This window comes from Pseudophryne corroboree, chromosome 10 (assembly GCF_028390025.1).
Source record: "Pseudophryne corroboree isolate aPseCor3 chromosome 10, aPseCor3.hap2, whole genome shotgun sequence".
Lineage (NCBI taxonomy): Eukaryota > Metazoa > Chordata > Amphibia > Anura > Myobatrachidae > Pseudophryne > Pseudophryne corroboree.
Window position 1 is genome coordinate 253,554,870 of NC_086453.1, and position 23,375 is coordinate 253,578,244.

Consider the following 23,375-nt stretch of genomic DNA (forward strand, 5'->3'; position numbering starts at 1 on the left):
AGCAGAAATTGGGGCACTTTTGAAATTTACATTTTTGACCAAAATCGACAGGTCCGGGGCTTAGGGAATTTCTCATATGCCACAAAATAGTTGAAGCTCCTGTTCAAAAATGATGCTCCGAAATCAACTTCTGTCACCTTAGTGATACATTTTGGGATAGTACCTAAAGTTTAAAGCAAAAATTGGGGCACTTTTGAAATTTACATTTTTGGCCAAAATCGACAGGTCTGGGGCTAGGGAATTTCTCATATGTCTCAAAATGGTTGAAGCTCTTGTTCAAAAATGATGCTCCGAAATTAACTTCTGTCACCTTAGTGATACATTTTGGGATAGTACCAAAAGTTTAAAGCAGAAATTGGGGCACTTTTTAATTTACATTTTTGACCAAAATCGACAGGTCCAGGGATTAGGGAATTTCTCATATGCCACAAAATGGTTTAAGCTCCTGTTCAAAAATGATGCTCCGAAATCAACTTCTGTCACCTTAGTGATACATTTTGGGATAGTACCTAAAGTTTAAAGCAGAAATTGGGGCACTTTTGAAATTTTCATTTTTGACCAAAATCGACAGGTCCGTGGCTTAGGGAATTTCTCATATGCCACAAAATAGTTGAAGCTCCTGTTCAAAAATGATGCTCCGAAATCAACTTCTGTCACCTTAGTGATACATTTTGGGATAGTACCTAAAGTTTAAAGCAGAAATAGGGGCACTTTTGAAATTTACATTTTTGACCAAAATCGACAGGTCCGGGGCTTAGGGAATTTCTCATATGCCACAAAACGGTTGAGGCTCCTGTTCAAAAATGATGCTCCGAAATCAACTTCTGTCACCTTAGTGATACATTTTGGGATAGTACCTAAAGTTTAAAGCAGAAATTGGGGCACTTTTGAAATTTTCATTTTTGACCAAAATCGACAGGTCCGGGGCTTAGGGAATTGCTCATATGCCACAAAACGGTTGAAGCTCCTGTTCAAAAATGATGCTCCGAAATCAACTTCTGTCACCTTAGTGATACATTTTGGGATAGTACCTAAAGTTTAAAGCAGAAATTGGGGCACTTTTGAAATTTTCATTTTTGACCAATATCGACAGGTCCGGGGCTTAGGGAATTTCTCATATGCCACAAAACAGTTGAAGCTCCTGTTCAAAAATGATGCTCCGAAATCAGCTTCTGTCACCTTAGTGATACATTTTGGGATAGTACCAAATGTTTAATGCAGAAATTGGGGCACTTTTGAAATTTACATTTTTGACCAAAATCGACAGGTCTGGGGCTTAGGGAATTTCTCATATGCCACAAAACGGTTGAAGCTCCTGTTCAAAAATGATGCTCCGAAGTCAACTTCTGTCACCTTAGTGATACATTTTGGGATAGTACCTAAAGTTTAAAGCAGAAATTGGGGCACTTTTGAAATTTTCATTTTTGACCAATATTGACAGGTCCGGGGCTAGGGAATTTCTCATATGTCTCAAAATGGTTGAAGCTCTTGTTCAAAAATGATGCTCCGAAATTAACTTCTGTCACCTTAGTGATACATTTTGGGATAGAACCAAAAGTTTAAAGCAGAAATTGGGGCACTTTTAAATTTACATTTTTGACCAAAATCGACAGGTCCAGGGATTAGGGAATTTCTCATATGCCACAAAATGGTTGAAGCTCCTGTTCAAAAATGATGCTCCGAAATCAACTTCTGTCACCTTAGTGATACATTTTGGGATAGTACCTAAAGTTTAAAGCAGAAATTGGGGCACTTTTGAAATTTTCATTTTTGACCAAAATCGACAGGTCCGTGGCTTAGGGAATTTCTCATATGCCACAAAATAGTTGAAGCTCCTGTTCAAAAATGATGCTCAGAAATCAACTTCTGTCACCTTAGTGATACATTTTGGGATAGTACCTAAAGTTTAAAGCAGAAATTGGGGCACTTTTGAAATTTACATTTTTGACCAAAATCGACAGGTCCGGGGCTTAGGGAATTTATCATATGTCACAAAACGGTTGAAGCTCCTGTTCAAAAATGATGCTCCGAAATCAACTTCTGTCACCTTAGTGATACATTTTGGGATAGTACCTAAAGTTTAAAGCAGAAATTTGGGCACTTTTGAAATTTTCATTTTTGACCAAAATCGACAGGTCCGGGGCTTAGGGAATTTCTCATATGCCACAAAACGGTTGAAGCTCCTGTTCAAAAACGATGCTCCGAAATCAACTTCTGTCACCTTTAGTGATACATTTTGGGATAGTACCTAAAGTTTAAAGCAGAAATTGGGGCACTTTTGAAATTTACATTTTTGACCAAAATCGACAGGTCCGGGGCTTAGGGAATTTCTCATATGCCACAAAATGGTTGAAGCTCCTGTTCAAAAATGATGCTCCGAAATCAACTTCTGTCACCTTAGTGATACATTTTGGGATAGTACCTAAAGTTTAAAGCAGAAATTGGGGCACTTTTGAAATTTTCATTTTTGACCAAAATCGACAGGTCCGGGGCTTAGGGAATTTCTCATTTGTCACAAAACGGTTGAAGCTCCTGTTCAAAAGTGATGCTCCGAAATCAACTTCTGTCACCTTAGTGATACATTTTGGGATAGTACCTAAAGTTTAAAGCAGAAATTGGGGCACTTTTGAAATTTTCATTTTTGACTAAAATCGACAGGTCCGGGGCTTAGGGAATTTCTCATATGCCACAAAACGGTTGAAGCTCCTGTTCAAAAATGATGCTCCGAAATCAACTTCTGTCACATTAGTGATACATTTTGGGATAGTACCTAAAGTTTAAAGCAGAAATTGGGGCACTTTTGAAATTTTCATTTTTGACCAAAATCGACAGGTCCGGGGCTTAGGGAATTGCTCATATGCCACAAAACGGTTGAAGCTCCTGTTCAAAAATGATGCTCCGAAATCAACTTCTGTCACCTTAGTGATACATTTTGGGATAGTACCTAAAGTTTAAAGCAGAAATTTGGGCACTTTTGAAATTTTCATTTTTGACCAATATCGACAGGTCCGGGGCTTAGGGAATTTCTCATATGCCACAAAACAGTTGAAGCTCCTGTTCAAAAATGATGCTCCGAAATCAGCTTCTGTCACCTTAGTGATACATTTTGGGATAGTACCAAATGTTTAAAGCAGAAATTGGGGCACTTTTGAAATTTACATTTTTGACCAAAATCGACAGGTCTGGGGCTTAGGGAATTTCTCATATGCCACAAAACGGTTGAAGCTCCTGTTAAAAAATGATGCTCCGAAGTCAACTTCTGTCACCTTAGTGATACATTTTGGGATAGTACCTAAAGTTTAAAGCAGAAATTGGGGCACTTTTGAAATTTTCATTTTTGACCAAAATTGACAGGTCCGGGGCTAGGGAATTTCTCATATGTCTCAAAATGGTTGAAGCTCTTGTTCAAAAATGATGCTCCGAAATTAACTTCTGTCACCTTAGTGATACATTTTGGGATAGTACCAAAAGTTTAAAGCAGAAATTGGGGCACTTTTAAATTTACATTTTTGGCCAAAATCGACAGGTCTGGGGCTAGGGAATTTCTCATATGTCTCAAAATGGTTGAAGCTCTTGTTCAAAAATGATGCTCCGAAATTAACTTCTGTCACCTTAGTGATACATTTTGGGATAGTACCAAAAGTTTAAAGCAGAAATTGGGGCACTTTTTAATTTACATTTTTGACCAAAATCGACAGGTCCAGGGATTAGGGAATTTCTCATATGCCACAAAACGGTTGAGGCTCCTGTTCAAAAATGATGCTCCGAAATCAACTTCTGTCACCTTAGTGATACATTTTGGGATAGTACCTAAAGTTTAAAGCAGAAATTGGGGCACTTTTGAAATTTTCATTTTTGACCAAAATCGACAGGTCCGGGGCTTAGGGAATTGCTCATATGCCACAAAACGGTTGAAGCTCCTGTTCAAAAATGATGCTCCGAAATCAACTTCTGTCACCTTAGTGATACATTTTGGGATAGTACCTAAAGTTTAAAGCAGAAATTGGGGCACTTTTGAAATTTTCATTTTTGACCAATATCGACAGGTCCGGGGCTTAGGGAATTTCTCATATGCCACAAAACAGTTGAAGCTCCTGTTCAAAAATGATGCTCCGAAATCAGCTTCTGTCACCTTAGTGATACATTTTGGGATAGTACCAAATGTTTAATGCAGAAATTGGGGCACTTTTGAAATTTACATTTTTGACCAAAATCGACAGGTCTGGGGCTTAGGGAATTTCTCATATGCCACAAAACGGTTGAAGCTCCTGTTCAAAAATGATGCTCCGAAGTCAACTTCTGTCACCTTAGTGATACATTTTGGGATAGTACCTAAAGTTTAAAGCAGAAATTGGGGCACTTTTGAAATTTTCATTTTTGACCAATATTGACAGGTCCGGGGCTAGGGAATTTCTCATATGTCTCAAAATGGTTGAAGCTCTTGTTCAAAAATGATGCTCCGAAATTAACTTCTGTCACCTTAGTGATACATTTTGGGATAGAACCAAAAGTTTAAAGCAGAAATTGGGGCACTTTTAAATTTACATTTTTGACCAAAATCGACAGGTCCAGGGATTAGGGAATTTCTCATATGCCACAAAATGGTTGAAGCTCCTGTTCAAAAATGATGCTCCGAAATCAACTTCTGTCACCTTAGTGATACATTTTGGGATAGTACCTAAAGTTTAAAGCAGAAATTGGGGCACTTTTGAAATTTTCATTTTTGACCAAAATCGACAGGTCCGTGGCTTAGGGAATTTCTCATATGCCACAAAATAGTTAAAGCTCCTGTTCAAAAATGATGCTCAGAAATCAACTTCTGTCACCTTAGTGATACATTTTGGGATAGTACCTAAAGTTTAAAGCAGAAATTGGGGCACTTTTGAAATTTACATTTTTGACCAAAATCGACAGGTCCGGGGCTTAGGGAATTTATCATATGTCACAAAACGGTTGAAGCTCCTGTTCAAAAATGATGCTCCGAAATCAACTTCTGTCACCTTAGTGATACATTTTGGGATAGTACCTAAAGTTTAAAGCAGAAATTTGGGCACTTTTGAAATTTTCATTTTTGACCAAAATCGACAGGTCCGGGGCTTAGGGAATTTCTCATATGCCACAAAACGGTTGAAGCTCCTGTTCAAAAACGATGCTCCGAAATCAACTTCTGTCACCTTTAGTGATACATTTTGGGATAGTACCTAAAGTTTAAAGCAGAAATTGGGGCACTTTTGAAATTTACATTTTTGACCAAAATCGACAGGTCCGGGGCTTAGGGAATTTCTCATATGCCACAAAATGGTTGAAGCTCCTGTTCAAAAATGATGCTCCGAAATCAACTTCTGTCACCTTAGTGATACATTTTGGGATAGTACCTAAAGTTTAAAGCAGAAATTGGGGCACTTTTGAAATTTTCATTTTTGACCAAAATCGACAGGTCCGGGGCTTAGGGAATTTCTCATTTGTCACAAAACGGTTGAAGCTCCTGTTCAAAAGTGATGCTCCGAAATCAACTTCTGTCACCTTAGTGATACATTTTGGGATAGTACCTAAAGTTTAAAGCAGAAATTGGGGCACTTTTGAAATTTTCATTTTTGACTAAAATCGACAGGTCCGGGGCTTAGGGAATTTCTCATATGCCACAAAACGGTTGAAGCTCCTGTTCAAAAATGATGCTCCGAAATCAACTTCTGTCACATTAGTGATACATTTTGGGATAGTACCTAAAGTTTAAAGCAGAAATTGGGGCACTTTTGAAATTTTCATTTTTGACCAAAATCGACAGGTCCGGGGCTTAGGGAATTGCTCATATGCCACAAAACGGTTGAAGCTCCTGTTCAAAAATGATGCTCCGAAATCAACTTCTGTCACCTTAGTGATACATTTTGGGATAGTACCTAAAGTTTAAAGCAGAAATTTGGGCACTTTTGAAATTTTCATTTTTGACCAATATCGACAGGTCCGGGGCTTAGGGAATTTCTCATATGCCACAAAACAGTTGAAGCTCCTGTTCAAAAATGATGCTCCGAAATCAGCTTCTGTCACCTTAGTGATACATTTTGGGATAGTACCAAATGTTTAAAGCAGAAATTGGGGCACTTTTGAAATTTACATTTTTGACCAAAATCGACAGGTCTGGGGCTTAGGGAATTTCTCATATGCCACAAAACGGTTGAAGCTCCTGTTAAAAAATGATGCTCCGAAGTCAACTTCTGTCACCTTAGTGATACATTTTGGGATAGTACCTAAAGTTTAAAGCAGAAATTGGGGCACTTTTGAAATTTTCATTTTTGACCAAAATTGACAGGTCCGGGGCTAGGGAATTTCTCATATGTCTCAAAATGGTTGAAGCTCTTGTTCAAAAATGATGCTTCGAAATTAACTTCTGTCACCTTAGTGATACATTTTGGGATAGTACCAAAAGTTTAAAGCAGAAATTGGGGCACTTTTAAATTTACATTTTTGACCAAAATCGACAGGTCCAGGGATTAGGGAATTTCTCATATGCCACAAAATAGTTGAAGCTCCTGTTCAAAAATGATGCTCCAAAATCAGCTTCTGTCACCTTAGTGATACATTTTGGGATAGTACCAAATGTTTAAAGCAGAAATTGGGGCACTTTTGAAATTTACATTTTTGACCAAAATCGACAGGTCTGGGGCTTAGGGAATTTCTCATATGCCACAAAACGGTTGAAGCTCCTGTTCAAAAATGATGCTCCGAAATCAACTTCTGTCACCTTAGTGATACATTTTGGGATAGTACCTAAAGTTTAAAGCAGAAATTTGGGCACTTTTGAAATTTTCATTTTTGACCAAAATCGACAGGTCCGGGGCTTAGGGAATTTCTCAAATGCCACAAAACGGTTGAAGCTCCTGTTCAAAAACGATGCTCCGAAATCAACTTCTGTCACCTTTAGTGATACATTTTGGGATAGTACCTAAAGTTTAAAGCAGAAATTGGGGCACTTTTGAAATTTACATTTTTGACCAAAATCGACAGGTCCGGGGCTTAGGGAATTTCTCATATGCCACAAAATAGTTGAAGCTCCTGTTCAAAAATGATGCTCCGAAATCAACTTCTGTCACCTTAGTGATACATTTTGGGATAGTACCTAAAGTTTAAAGCAAAAATTGGGGCACTTTTGAAATTTACATTTTTGGCCAAAATCGACAGGTCTGGGGCTAGGGAATTTCTCATATGTCTCAAAATGGTTGAAGCTCTTGTTCAAAAATGATGCTCCGAAATTAACTTCTGTCACCTTAGTGATACATTTTGGGATAGTACCAAAAGTTTAAAGCAGAAATTGGGGCACTTTTTAATTTACATTTTTGACCAAAATCGACAGGTCCAGGGATTAGGGAATTTATCATATGCCACAAAATGGTTGAAGCTCCTGTTCAAAAATGATGCTCCGAAATCAACTTCTGTCACCTTAGTGATACATTTTGGGATAGTACCTAAAGTTTAAAGCAGAAATTGGGGCACTTTTGAAATTTTCATTTTTGACCAAAATCGACAGGTCCGTGGCTTAGGGAATTTCTCATATGCCACAAAATAGTTGAAGCTCCTGTTCAAAAATGATGCTCCGAAATCAACTTCTGTCACCTTAGTGATACATTTTTGGATAGTACCTAAAGTTTAAAGCAGAAATAGGGGCACTTTTGAAATTTACATTTTTGACCAAAATCGACAGGTCCGGGGCTTAGGGAATTTCTCATATGCCACAAAACGGTTGAGGCTCCTGTTCAAAAATGATGCTCCGAAATCAACTTCTGTCACCTTAGTGATACATTTTGGGATAGTACCTAAAGTTTAAAGCAGAAATTGGGGCACTTTTGAAATTTTCATTTTTGACCAAAATCGACAGGTCCGGGGCTTAGGGAATTGCTCATATGCCACAAAACGGTTGAAGCTCCTGTTCAAAAATGATGCTCCGAAATCAACTTCTGTCACCTTAGTGATACATTTTGGGATAGTACCTAAAGTTTAAAGCAGAAATTGGGGCACTTTTGAAATTTTCATTTTTGACCAATATCGACAGGTCCGGGGCTTAGGGAATTTCTCATATGCCACAAAACAGTTGAAGCTCCTGTTCAAAAATGATGCTCCGAAATCAGCTTCTGTCACCTTAGTGATACATTTTGGGATAGTACCAAATGTTTAAAGCAGAAATTGGGGCACTTTTGAAATTTACATTTTTGACCAAAATCGACAGGTCTGGGGCTTAGGGAATTTCTCATATGCCACAAAACGGTTGAAGCTCCTGTTCAAAAATGATGCTCCGAAGTCAACTTCTGTCACCTTAGTGATACATTTTGGGATAGTACCTAAAGTTTAAAGCAGAAATTGGGGCACTTTTGAAATTTTCATTTTTGACCAATATTGACAGGTCCGGGGCTAGGGAATTTCTCATATGTCTCAAAATGGTTGAAGCTCTTGTTCAAAAATGATGCTCCGAAATTAACTTCTGTCACCTTAGTGATACATTTTGGGATAGAACCAAAAGTTTAAAGCAGAAATTGGGGCACTTTTAAATTTACATTTTTGACCAAAATCGACAGGTCCAGGGATTAGGGAATTTCTCATATGCCACAAAATGGTTGAAGCTCCTGTTCAAAAATGATGCTCCGAAATCAACTTCTGTCACCTTAGTGATACATTTTGGGATAGTACCTAAAGTTTAAAGCAGAAATTGGGGCACTTTTGAAATTTTCATTTTTGACCAAAATCGACAGGTCCGGGGCTTAGGGAATTTCTCATATGCCACAAAACGGTTGAAGCTCCTGTTCAAAAATGATGCTCCGAAATCAACTTCTGTCACCTTAGTGATACATTTTGGGATAGTACCTAAAGTTTAAAGCAGAAATTGGGGCACTTTTGAAATTTTCATTTTTGACCAAAATCGACAGGTCCGGGGCTTAGGGAATTGCTCATATGCCACAAAACGGTTGAAGCTCCTGTTCAAAAATGATGCTCCGAAATCAACTTCTGTCACCTTAGTGATACATTTTGGGATAGTACCTAAAGTTTAAAGCAGAAATTGGGGCACTTTTGAAATTTTCATTTTTGACCAATATCGACAGGTCCGGGGCTTAGGGAATTTCTCATATGCCACAAAACAGTTGAAGCTCCTGTTCAAAAATGATGCTCCGAAATCAGCTTCTGTCACCTTAGTGATACATTTTGGGATAGTACCAAATGTTTAAAGCAGAAATTGGGGCACTTTTGAAATTTACATTTTTGACCAAAATCGACAGGTCTGGGGCTTAGGGAATTTCTCATATGCCACAAAACGGTTGAAGCTCCTGTTCATAAATGATGCTCCGAAGTCAACTTCTGTCACCTTAGTGATACATTTTGGGATAGTACCTAAAGTTTAAAGCAGAAATTGGGGCACTTTTGAAATTTTCATTTTTGACCAATATTGACAGGTCCGGGGCTAGGGAATTTCTCATATGTCTCAAAATGGTTGAAGCTCTTGTTCAAAAATGATGCTCCGAAATTAACTTCTGTCACCTTAGTGATACATTTTGGGATAGAACCAAAAGTTTAAAGCAGAAATTGGGGCACTTTTAAATTTACATTTTTGACCAAAATCGACAGGTCCAGGGATTAGGGAATTTCTCATATGCCACAAAATGGTTGAAGCTCCTGTTCAAAAATGATGCTCCGAAATCAACTTCTGTCACCTTAGTGATACATTTTGGGATAGTACCTAAAGTTTAAAGCAGAAATTGGGGCACTTTTGAAATTTTCATTTTTGACCAAAATCGACAGGTCCGGGGCTTAGGGAATTTCTCATATGCCACAAAACGGTTGAAGCTCCTGTTCAAAAACGATGCTCCGAAATCAACTTCTGTCACCTTTAGTGATACATTTTGGGATAGTACCTAAAGTTTAAAGCAGAAATTGGGGCACTTTTGAAATTTACATTTTTGACCAAAATCGACAGGTCCGGGGCTTAGGGAATTTCTCATATGCCACAAAATGGTTGAAGCTCCTGTTCAAAAATGATGCTCCGAAATCAACTTCTGTCACCTTAGTGATACATTTTGGGATAGTACCTAAAGTTTAAAGCAGAAATTGGGGCACTTTTGAAATTTTCATTTTTGACCAAAATCGACAGGTCCGGGGCTTAGGGAATTTCTCATTTGTCACAAAACGGTTGAAGCTCCTGTTCAAAAATGATGCTCCGAAATCAACTTCTGTCACCTTAGTGATACATTTTGGGATAGTACCTAAAGTTTAAAGCAGAAATTGGGGCACTTTTGAAATTTTCATTTTTGACTAAAATCGACAGGTCCGGGGCTTAGGGAATTTCTCATATGCCACAAAACGGTTGAAGCTCCTGTTCAAAAATGATGCTCCGAAATCAACTTCTGTCACATTAGTGATACATTTTGGGATAGTACCTAAAGTTTAAAGCAGAAATTGGGGCACTTTTGAAATTTTCATTTTTGACCAAAATCGACAGGTCCGGGGCTTAGGGAATTGCTCATATGCCACAAAACGGTTGAAGCTCCTGTTCAAAAATGATGCTCCGAAATCAACTTCTGTCACCTTAGTGATACATTTTGGGATAGTACCTAAAGTTTAAAGCAGAAATTTGGGCACTTTTGAAATTTTCATTTTTGACCAATATCGACAGGTCCGGGGCTTAGGGAATTTCTCATATGCCACAAAACAGTTGAAGCTCCTGTTCAAAAATGATGCTCCGAAATCAACTTCTGTCACCTTAGTGATACATTTTGGGATAGTACCTAAAGTTTAAAGCAAAAATTGGGGCACTTTTGAAATTTACATTTTTGGCCAAAATCGACAGGTCTGGGGCTTAGGGAATTTCTCATATGCCACAAAACGGTTGAAGCTCCTGTTCAAAAATGATGCTCCGAAATCAACTTCTGTCACCTTAGTGATACATTTTGGGATAGTACCTAAAGTTTAAAGCAGAAATTGGGGCACTTTTGAAATTTTCATTTTTGACCAAAATCGACAGGTCCGGGGCTTAGGGAATTTCTCATATGCCACAAAACGGTTGAAGCTCCTGTTCAAAAACGATGCTCCGAAATCAACTTCTGTCACCTTTAGTGATACATTTTGGGATAGTACCTAAAGTTTAAAGCAGAAATTGGGGCACTTTTGAAATTTACATTTTTGACCAAAATGGACATGTCCGGGGCTTAGGGAATTTCTCATATGCCACAAAATGGTTGAAGCTCCTGTTCAAAAATGATGCTCCGAAATCAACTTCTGTCACCTTAGTGATACATTTTGGGATAGTACCTAAAGTTTAAAGCAGAAATTGGGGCACTTTTGAAATTTTCATTTTTGACCAAAATCGACAGGTCCGGGGCTTAGGGAATTTCTCATATGCCACAAAATAGTTGAAGCTCCTGTTCAAAAATGATGCTCCGAAATCAACTTCTGTCACCTTAGTGATACATTTTGGGATAGTACCTAAAGTTTAAAGCAGAAATTGGGGCACTTTTGAAATTTTCATTTTTGACCAAAATCGACAGGTCCGGGGCTTAGGGAATTTCTCATATGCCACAAAACGGTTGAAGCTCCTGTTCAAAAATGATGCTCCGAAATCAACTTCTGTCACATTAGTGATACATTTTGGGATAGTACCTAAAGTTTAAAGCAGAAATTGGGGCACTTTTGAAATTTTCATTTTTGACCAAAATCGACAGGTCCGGGGCTTAGGGAATTGCTCATATGCCACAAAACGGTTGAAGCTCCTGTTAAAAAATGATGCTCCAAAATCAGCTTCTGTCACCTTAGTGATACATTTTGGGATATTACCAAATGTTTAAAGCAGAAATTGGGGCACTTTTGAAATTTTCATTTTTGACCAAAATCGACAGGTCCGGGGCTTAGGGAATTTCTCATATGCCACAAAACGGTTGAAGCTCCTGTTCAAAAATGATGCTCCGAAATCAGCTTCTGTCACCTTAGTGATACATTTTGGGATAGTACCAAATGTTTAAAGCAGAAATTGGGGCACTTTTGAAATTTACATTTTTGACCAAAATCGACTGGTCTGGGGCTTAGGGAATTTCTCATATGCCACAAAACGGTTGAAGCTCCTGTTCAAAAATGATGCTCCGAAGTCAACTTCTGTCACCTTAGTGATACATTTTGGGATAGTACCTAAAGTTTAAAGCAGAAATTTGGGCACTTTTGAAATTTTCATTTTTGACAAAAATCGACAGGTCCGGGGCTTAGGGAATTTCTCATATGTCACAAAACGGTTGAAGCTCCTGTTCAAAAATGATGCTCCGAAATCAACTTCTGTCACCTTAGATATACATTTTGGGATAGTACCTAAAGTTTAAAGCAGAATTTGGGGCACTTTTAAATTTACATTTTTGACCAAAATCGACAGGTCCGGGGATTAGGGAATTTCTCATATGCCACAAAATGGTTGAAGCTCCTGTTCAAAAATGATGCTCCGAAATCAACTTCTGTCACCTTAGTGATACATTTTGGGATAGTACCTAAAGTTTAAAGCAGAAATTGGGGCACTTTTGAAATTTTCATTTTTGACCAAAATCGACAGGTCCGGGGCTTAGGGAATTTCTCATTTGTCACAAAACGGTTGAAGCTCCTGTTCAAAAATGATGCTCCGAAATCAACTTCTGTCACCTTAGTGATACATTTTGGGATAGTACCTAAAGTTTAAAGCAGAAATTGGGGCACTTTTGAAATTTACATTTTTGGCCAAAATCGACAGGTCTGGGGCTTAGGGAATTTCTCATATGCCACAAAACGGTTGAAGCTCCTGTTCAAAAATGATGCTCCGAAATCAACTTCTGTCACCTTAGTGATACATTTTGGGATAGTACCTAAAGTTTAAAGCAGAAATTGGGGCACTTTTGAAATTTTCATTTTTGACCAAAATCGACAGGTCCGGGGCTTAGGGAATTTCTCATATGCCACAAAACGGTTGAAGCTCCTGTTCAAAAACGATGCTCCGAAATCAACTTCTGTCACCTTTAGTGATACATTTTGGGATAGTACCTAAAGTTTAAAGCAGAAATTGGGGCACTTTTGAAATTTACATTTTTGACCAAAATGGACATGTCCGGGGCTTAGGGAATTTCTCATATGCCACAAAATGGTTGAAGCTCCTGTTCAAAAATGATGCTCCGAAATCAACTTCTGTCACCTTAGTGATACATTTTGGGATAGTACCTAAAGTTTAAAGCAGAAATTGGGGCACTTTTGAAATTTTCATTTTTGACCAAAATCGACAGGTCCGGGGCTTAGGGAATTTCTCATATGCCACAAAATAGTTGAAGCTCCTGTTCAAAAATGATGCTCCGAAATCAACTTCTGTCACCTTAGTGATACATTTTGGGATAGTACCTAAAGTTTAAAGCAGAAATTGGGGCACTTTTGAAATTTTCATTTTTGACCAAAATCGACAGGTCCGGGGCTTAGGGAATTTCTCATATGCCACAAAACGGTTGAAGCTCCTGTTCAAAAATGATGCTCCGAAATCAACTTCTGTCACCTTAGTGATACATTTTGGGATAGTACCTAAAGTTTAAAGCAGAAATTGGGGCACTTTTGAAATTTTCATTTTTGACTAAAATCGACAGGTCCGGGGCTAAGGGAATTTCTCATATGCCACAAAACGGTTGAAGCTCCTGTTCAAAAATGATGCTCCGAAATCAACTTCTGTCACATTAGTGATACATTTTGGGATAGTACCTAAAGTTTAAAGCAGAAATTGGGGCACTTTTGAAATTTTCATTTTTGACCAAAATCGACAGGTCCGGGGCTTAGGGAATTGCTCATATGCCACAAAACGGTTGAAGCTCCTGTTAAAAAATGATGCTCCAAAATCAGCTTCTGTCACCTTAGTGATACATTTTGGGATATTACCAAATGTTTAAAGCAGAAATTGGGGCACTTTTGAAATTTTCATTTTTGACCAAAATCGACAGGTCCGGGGCTTAGGGAATTTCTCATATGCCACAAAACGGTTGAAGCTCCTGTTCAAAAATGATGCTCCGAAATCAGCTTCTGTCACCTTAGTGATACATTTTGGGATAGTACCAAATGTTTAAAGCAGAAATTGGGGCACTTTTGAAATTTACATTTTTGACCAAAATCGACTGGTCTGGGGCTTAGGGAATTTCTCATATGCCACAAAACGGTTGAAGCTCCTGTTCAAAAATGATGCTCCGAAGTCAACTTCTGTCACCTTAGTGATACATTTTGGGATAGTACCTAAAGTTTAAAGCAGAAATTTGGGCACTTTTGAAATTTTCATTTTTGACAAAAATCGACAGGTTCGGGGCTTAGGGAATTTCTCATATGTCACAAAACGGTTGAAGCTCCTGTTCAAAAATGATGCTCCGAAATCAACTTCTGTCACCTTAGATATACATTTTGGGATAGTACCTAAAGTTTAAAGCAGAATTTGGGGCACTTTTAAATTTACATTTTTGACCAAAATCGACAGGTCCGGGGATTAGGGAATTTCTCATATGCCACAAAATGGTTGAAGCTCCTGTTCAAAAATGATGCTCCGAAATCAACTTCTGTCACCTTAGTGATACATTTTGGGATAGTACCTAAAGTTTAAAGCAGAAATTGGGGCACTTTTGAAATTTTCATTTTTGACCAAAATCGACAGGTCCGGGGCTTAGGGAATTTCTCATTTGTCACAAAACGGTTGAAGCTCCTGTTCAAAAATGATGCTCCGAAATCAACTTCTGTCACCTTAGTGATACATTTTGGGATAGTACCTAAAGTTTAAAGCAGAAATTGGGGCACTTTTGAAATTTACATTTTTGACCAAAATCGACAGGTCCGGGGCTTAGGGAATTTCTCATATGCCACAAAACGGTTGAAGCTCCTGTTCAAAAATGATGCTCCGAAATCAACTTCTGTCACATTAGTGATACATTTTGGGATAGTACCTAAAGTTTAAAGCAGAAATTGGGGAACTTTTGAAATTTTCATTTTTGACCAAAATCGACAGGTCCGGGGCTTAGGGAATAGCTCATATGCCACAAAACGGTTGAAGCTCCTGTTCAAAAATGATGCTCCGAAATCAACTTCTGTCACCTTAGTGATACATTTTGGGATAGTACCTAAAGTTTAAAGCAGAAATTGGGGCACTTTTGAAATTTACATTTTTGACCAAAATCGACAGGTCTGGGGCTTAGGGAATTTCTCATATGCCACAAAACGGTTGAAGCTCCTGTTCAAAAATGATGCTCCGAAATCAACTTCTGTCACCTTAGTGATACATTTTGGGATAGTACCTAAAGTTTAAAGCAGAAATTTGGGCACTTTTGAAATTTTCATTTTTGACCAAAATCGACAGGTCCGGGGCTTAGGGAATTTCTCATTTGTCACAAAACGGTTGAAGCTCCTGTTCAAAAATGATGCCCCGAAATCAACTTCTGTCACCTTAGTGATACATTTTGGGATAGTACCTAAAGTTTAAAGCAGAAATTGGGGCACTTTTGAAATTTTCATTTTTGACCAAAATCGACAGGTCCGGGGCTTAGGGAATTTCTCATATGTCACAAAACGGTTGAAGCTCCTGTTCAAAAATGATGCTCCGAAATCAACTTCTGTCACCTTAGATATACATTTTGGGATAGTACCTAAAGTTTAAAGCAGAATTTGGGGCACTTTTAAATTTACATTTTTGACCAAAATCGACAGGTCCGGGGATTAGGGAATTTCTCATATGCCACAAAATGGTTGAAGCTCCTGTTCAAAAATGATGCTCCGAAATCAACTTCTGTCACCTTAGTGATACATTTTGGGATAGTACCTAAAGTTTAAAGCAGAAATTGGGGCACTTTTGAAATTTTCATTTTTGACCAAAATCGACAGGTCCGGGGCTTAGGGAATTTCTCATTTGTCACAAAACGGTTGAAGCTCCTGTTCAAAAATGATGCTCCGAAATCAACTTCTGTCACCTTAGTGATACATTTTGGGATAGTACCTAAAGTTTAAAGCAGAAATTGGGGCACTTTTGAAATTTACATTTTTGACCAAAATCGACAGGTCCGGGGCTTAGGGAATTTCTCATATGCCACAAAACGGTTGAAGCTCCTGTTCAAAAATGATGCTCCGAAATCAACTTCTGTCACATTAGTGATACATTTTGGGATAGTACCTAAAGTTTAAAGCAGAAATTGGGGAACTTTTGAAATTTTCATTTTTGACCAAAATCGACAGGTCCGGGGCTTAGGGAATAGCTCATATGCCACAAAACGGTTAAAGCTCCTGTTCAAAAATGATGCTCCGAAATCAACTTCTGTCACCTTAGTGATACATTTTGGGATAGTACCTAAAGTTTAAAGCAGAAATTGGGGCACTTTTGAAATTTACATTTTTGACCAAAATCGACAGGTCTGGGGCTTAGGGAATTTCTCATATGCCACAAAACGGTTGAAGCTCCTGTTCAAAAATGATGCTCCGAAATCAACTTCTGTCACCTTAGTGATACATTTTGGGATAGTACCTAAAGTTTAAAGCAGAAATTTGGGCACTTTTGAAATTTTCATTTTTGACCAAAATCGACAGGTCCGGGGCTTAGGGAATTTCTCATTTGTCACAAAACGGTTGAAGCTCCTGTTCAAAAATGATGCTCCGAAATCAACTTCTGTCACCTTAGTGATACATTTTGGGATAGTACCTAAAGTTTAAAGCAGAAATTTGGGCACTTTTGAAATTTTCATTTTTGACCAAAATCGACAGGTCCGGGGCTTAGGGAATTTCTCATTTGTCACAAAACGGTTGAAGCTCCTGTTCAAAAATGATGCTCCGAAATCAACTTCTGTCACCTTAGTGATACATTTTGGGATAGTACCTAAAGTTTAAAGCAGAAATTGGGGCACTTTTGAAATTTTCATTTTTGACCAAAATCGACAGGTCCGGGGCTTAGGGAATTTCTCATATGCCACAAAACGGTTGAAGCTCCTGTTCAAAAATGATGCTCCGAAATCAACTTCTGTCACATTAGTGATACATTTTGGGATAGTACCTAAAGTTTAAAGCAGAAATTGGGGCACTTTTGAAATTTTCATTTTTGACCAAAATCGACAGGTCCGGGGCTTAGGGAATTGCTCATATGCCACAAAACGGTTGAAGCTCCTGTTCAAAAATGATGCTCCGAAATCAACTTCTGTCACCTTAGTGATACATTTTGGGATAGTACCTAAAGTTTAAAGCAGAAATTTGGGCACTTTTGACATTTTCATTTTTGACCAATATCGACAGGTCCGGGGCTTAGGGAATTTCTCATATGCCACAAAACAGTTGAAGCTCCTGTTCAAAAATGATGCTCCGAAATCAGCTTCTGTCACCTTAGTGATATATTTTGGGATAGTACCAAATGTTTAAAGCAGACATTGGGGCACTTTTGAAATTTACATTTTTGACCAAAATCGACAGGTCTGGGGCTTAGGGAATTTCTCATATGCCACAAAACGGTTGAAGCTCCTGTTCAAAAATGATGCTCCGAAGTCAACTTCTGTCACCTTAGTGATACATTTTGGGATAGTACCTAAAGTTTAAAGCAGAAATTGGGGCACTTTTGAAATTTTCATTTTTGACCAATATTGACAGGTCCGGGGCTAGGGAATTTCTCATATGTCTCAAAATGGTTGAAGCTCTTGTTCAAAAATGGTGCTCCGAAATTAACTTCTGTCACCTTAGTGATACATTTTGGGATAGTACCAAAAGTTTAAAGCAGAAATTGGGGCACTTTTTAATTTACATTTTTGACCAAAATCGACAGGTCCAGGGATTAGGGAATTTCTCATATGCCACAAAATGGTTGAAGCTCCTGTTCAAAAATGATGCTCCGAAATCAACTTCTGTCACCTTAGTGATACATTTTGGGATAGTACCTAAAGTTTAAAGCAGAAATAGGGGCACTTTTGAAATTTACATTTTTGACCAAAATCGACAGGTCCGGGGCTTAGGGAATTTCTCATATGCCACAAAACGGTTGAAGCTCCTGTTCAAAAATGATGCTCCGAAATCAACTTCTGTCACCTTAGTGATACATTTTGGGATAGTACCTAAAGTTTAAAGCAGAAATTGGGGCACTTTTGAAATTTTCATTTTTGACCAAAATCGACAGGTCCGGGGCTTAGGGAATTTCTCATATGCCACAAAACGGTTGAAGCTCCTGTTCAAAAATGATGCTCCGAAATCAACTTCTGTCACATTAGTGATACATTTTGGGATAGTACCTAAAGTTTAAAGCAGAAATTGGGGCACTTTTGAAATTTTCATTTTTGACCAAAATCGACAGGTCCGGGGCTTAGGGAATTGCTCATATGCCACAAAACGGTTGAAGCTCCTGTTCAAAAATGATGCTCCGAAATCAACTTCTGTCACCTTAGTGATACATTTTGGGATAGTACCTAAAGTTTAAAGCAGAAATTTGGGCACTTTTGAAAGTTTCATTTTTGACCAATATCGACAGGTCCGGGGCTTAGGGAATTTCTCATATGCCACAAAACAGTTGAAGCTCCTGTTCAAAAATGATGCTCCGAAATCAACTTCTGTCACCTTAGTGATACATTTTGGGATAGTACCAAATGTTTAAAGCAGACATTGGGGCACTTTTGAAATTTACATTTTTGACCAAAATCGACAGGTCTGGGGCTTAGGGAATTTCTCATATACCACAAAACGGTTGAAGCTCCTGTTCAAAAATGATGCTCCGAAGTCAACTTCTGTCACCTTAGTGATACATTTTGGGATAGTACCTAAAGTTTAAAGCAGAAATTGGGGCACTTTTGAAATTTTCATTTTTGACCAATATTGACAGGTCCGGGGCTAGGGAATTTCTCATATGTCTCAAAATGGTTGAAGCTCTTGTTCAAAAATGATGCTCCGAAATTAACTTCTGTCACCTTAGTGATACATTTTGGGATAGTACCAAAAGTTTAAAGCAGAAATTGGGGCACTTTTTAATTTACATTTTTGACCAAAATCGACAGGTCCAGGGATTAGGGAATTTCTCATATGCCACAAAATGGTTGAAGCTCCTGTTCAAAAATGATGCTCCGAAATCAACTTCTGTCACCTTAGTGATACATTTTGGGATAGTACCTAAAGTTTAAAGCAGAAATTGGGGCACTTTTGAAATTTTCATTTTTGACCAAAATCGACAGGTCCGTGGCTTAGGGAATTTCTCATATGCCACAAAATAGTTGAAGCTCCTGTTCAAAAATGATGCTCCGAAATCAACTTCTGTCACCTTAGTGATACATTTTGGGATAGTACCTAAAGTTTAAAGCAGAAATAGGGGCACTTTTGAAATTTACATTTTTGACCAAAATCGACAGGTCCGGGGCTTAGGGAATTTCTCATATGCCACAAAACGGTTGAAGCTCCTGTTCAAAAATGATGCTCCGAAATCAACTTCTGTCACCTTAGTGATACATTTTGGGATAGTACCTAAAGTTTAAAGCAGAAATTGGGGCACTTTTGAAATTTTCATTTTTGACCAAAATCGACAGGTCCGGGGCTTAGAGAATTGCTCATATGCCACAAAACGGTTGAAGCTCCTGTTCAAAAATGATGCTCCGAAATCAACTTCTGTCACCTTAGTGATACATTTTGGGATAGTACCTAAAGTTTAAAGCAGAAATTTGGGCACTTTTGAAATTTTCATTTTTGACCAATATCGACAGGTCCGGGGCTTAGGGAATTTCTCATATGCCACAAAACAGTTGAAGCTCCTGTTCAAAAATGATGCTCCGAAATCAGCTTCTGTCACCTTAGTGATACATTTTGGGATAGTACCAAATGTTTAAAGCAGAAATTGGGGCACTTTTGAAATTTACATTTTTGACCAAAATCGACAGGTCTGGGGCTTAGGGAATTTCTCATATGCCACAAAACGGTTGAAGCTCCTGTTCAAAAATGATGCTCCGAAGTCAACTTCTGTCACCTTAGTGATACATTTTGGGATAGTACCTAAAGTTTAAAGCAGAAATTGGGGCACTTTTGAAATTTTCATTTTTGACCAATATTGACAGGTCCGGGGCTAGGGAATTTCTCATATGTCTCAAAATGGTTGAAGCTCTTGTTCAAAAATGATGCTCCGAAATTAACTTCTGTCACCTTAGTGATACATTTTGGGATAGTACCAAAAGTTTAAAGCAGAAATTGGGGCACTTTTAAATTTACATTTTTGACCAAAATCGACAGGTCCAGGGATTAGGGAATTTCTCATATGCCACAAAATGGTTGAAGCTCCTGTTCAAAAATGATGCTCCGAAATCAACTTCTGTCACCTTAGTGATACATTTTGGGATAGTACCTAAAGTTTAAAGCAGAAATTGGGGCACTTTTGAAATTTTCATTTTTGACCAAAATCGACAGGTCCGTGGCTTAGGGAATTTCTCATATGCCACAAAATAGTTGAAGCTCCTGTTCAAAAATGATGCTCAGAAATCAACTTCTGTCACCTTAGTGATACATTTTGGGATAGTACCTAAAGTTTAAAGCAGAAATTGGGGCACTTTTGAAATTTACATTTTTGACCAAAATCGACAGGTCCGGGGCTTAGGGAATTTATCATATGTCACAAAACGGTTGAAGCTCCTGTTCAAAAATGATGCTCCGAAATCAACTTCTGTCACCTTAGTGATACATTTTGGGATAGTACCTAAAGTTTAAAGCAGAAATTTGGGCACTTTTGAAATTTTCATTTTGACCAAAATCGACAGGTCCGGGGCTTAGGGAATTTCTCATTTGTCACAAAATGGTTGAAGCTCCTGTTCAAAAATGATGCTCCGAAATCAACTTCTGTCACCTTAGTGACACATTTTGGGATAGTACCTAAAGTTTAAAGCAGAAATTTGGGCACTTTTGAAATTTTCATTTTTGACCAAAATCGACAGGTCCGGGGCTTAGGGAATTTCTCATATGTCACAAAACGGTTGAAGCTCCTGTTCAAAAATGATGCTCCGAAATCAACTTCTGTCACATTAGTGATACATTTTGGGATAGTACCTGAAGTTTAAAGCAGAAATTGGGGCACTTCTGAAATTTTCATTTTTGACCAAAATCGACAGGTCCGGGCTTAGGGAATTTCTCATATGCCACAAAACGGTTGAAGCTCCTGTTCAAAAACGATGCTCCGAAATCAACTTCTGTCACCTTTAGTGATACATTTTGGGATAGTACCTAAAGTTTAAAGCAGAAATTGGGGCACTTTTGAAATTTACATTTTTGACCAAAATCGACAGGTCCGGGGCTTAGGGAATTTCTCATATGCCACAAAATGGTTGAAGCTCCTGTTCAAAAATGATGCTCCGAAATCAACTTCTGTCACCTTAGTGATACATTTTGGGATAGTACCTAAAGTTTAAAGCAGAAATTGGGGCACTTTTGAAATTTTCATTTTTGACCAAAATCGACAGGTCCGGGGCTTAGGGAATTTCTCATATGCCACAAAACGGTTGAAGCTCCTGTTCAAAAATGATGCTCCGAAATCAACTTCTGTCACATTAGTGATACATTTTGGGATAGTACCTAAAGTTTAAAGCAGAAATTGGGGCACTTTTGGAATTTTCATTTTTTGACCAAAATCGACAGGTCCGGGGCTTAGGGAATTTCTCATTTGTCACAAAACGGTTGAAGCTCCTGTTCAAAAATGATGCTCCGAAATCAACTTCTGTCACCTTAGTGATACATTTTGGGATAGTACCTAAAGTTTAAAGCAGAAATTTGGGCACTTTTGAAATTTTCATTTTTGACCAAAATCGACAGGTCCGGGGCTTAGGGAATTTCTCATTTGTCACAAAACGGTTGAAGCTCCTGTTCAAAAATGATGCTCCGAAATCAACTTCTGTCACCTTAGTGATACATTTTGGGATAGTACCTAAAGTTTAAAGCAGAAATTGGGGCACTTTTGAAATTTTCATTTTTGACCAAAATCGACAGGTCCGGGGCTTAGGGAATTTCTCATATGCCACAAAACGGTTGAAGCTCCTGTTCAAAAATGATGCTCCGAAATCAACTTCTGTCACATTAGTGATACATTTTGGGATAGTACCTGAAGTTTAAAGCAGAAATTGGGGCACTTCTGAAATTTTCATTTTTGACCAAAATCGACAGGTCCGGGCTTAGGGAATTTCTCATATGCCACAAAACGGTTGAAGCTCCTGTTCAAAAATGATGCTCCGAAATCAACTTCTGTCACCTTAGTGATACATTTTGGGATAGTACCAAAAGTTTAAAGCAGAAATTGGGGCACTTTTTAATTTACATTTTTGACCAAAATTGACAGGTCCAGGGATTAGGGAATTTCTCATATGCCACAAAATGGTTGAAGCTCCTGTTCAAAAATGATGCTCCGAAATCAACTTCTGTCACCTTAGTGATACATTTTGGGATAGTACCTAAAGTTTAAAGCAGAAATAGGGGCACTTTTGAAATTTACATTTTTGACCAAAATCGACAGGTCCGGGGGTTAGGGAATTTCTCATATGCCACAAAACAGTTGAAGCTCCTGTTCAAAAATGATGCTCCGAAATCAACTTCTGTCACCTTAGTGATACATTTTGGGATAGTACCTAAAGTTTAAAGCAGAAATTGGGGCACTTTTGAAATTTTCATTTTTGACCAAAATCGACAGGTCCGGGGCTTAGGGAATTTCTCATATGCCACAAAACGGTTGAAGCTCCTGTTCAAAAATGATGCTCCGAAATCAACTTCTGTCACATTAGTGATACATTTTGGGATAGTACCTAAAGTTTAAAGCAGAAATTGGGGCACTTTTGAAATTTTCATTTTTGACCAAAATCGACAGGTCCGGGGCTTAGGGAATTGCTCATATGCCACAAAACGGTTGAAGCTCCTGTTCAAAAATGATGCTCCGAAATCAACTTCTGTCACCTTAGTGATACATTTTGGGATAGTACCTAAAGTTTAAAGCAGAAATTTGGGCACTTTTGAAAGTTTCATTTTTGACCAATATCGACAGGTCCGGGGCTTAGGGAATTTCTCATATGCCACAAAACAGTTGAAGCTCCTGTTCAAAAATGATGCTCCGAAATCAGCTTCTGTCACCTTAGTGATACATTTTGGGATAGTACCAAATGTTTAAAGCAGACATTGGGGCACTTTTGAAATTTACATTTTTGACCAAAATCGACAGGTCTGGGGCTTAGGGAATTTCTCATATACCACAAAACGGTTGAAGCTCCTGTTCAAAAATGATGCTCCGAAGTCAACTTCTGTCACCTTAGTGATACATTTTGGGATAGTACCTAAAGTTTAAAGCAGAAATTGGGGCACTTTTGAAATTTTCATTTTTGACCAATATTGACAGGTCCGGGGCTAGGGAATTTCTCATATGTCTC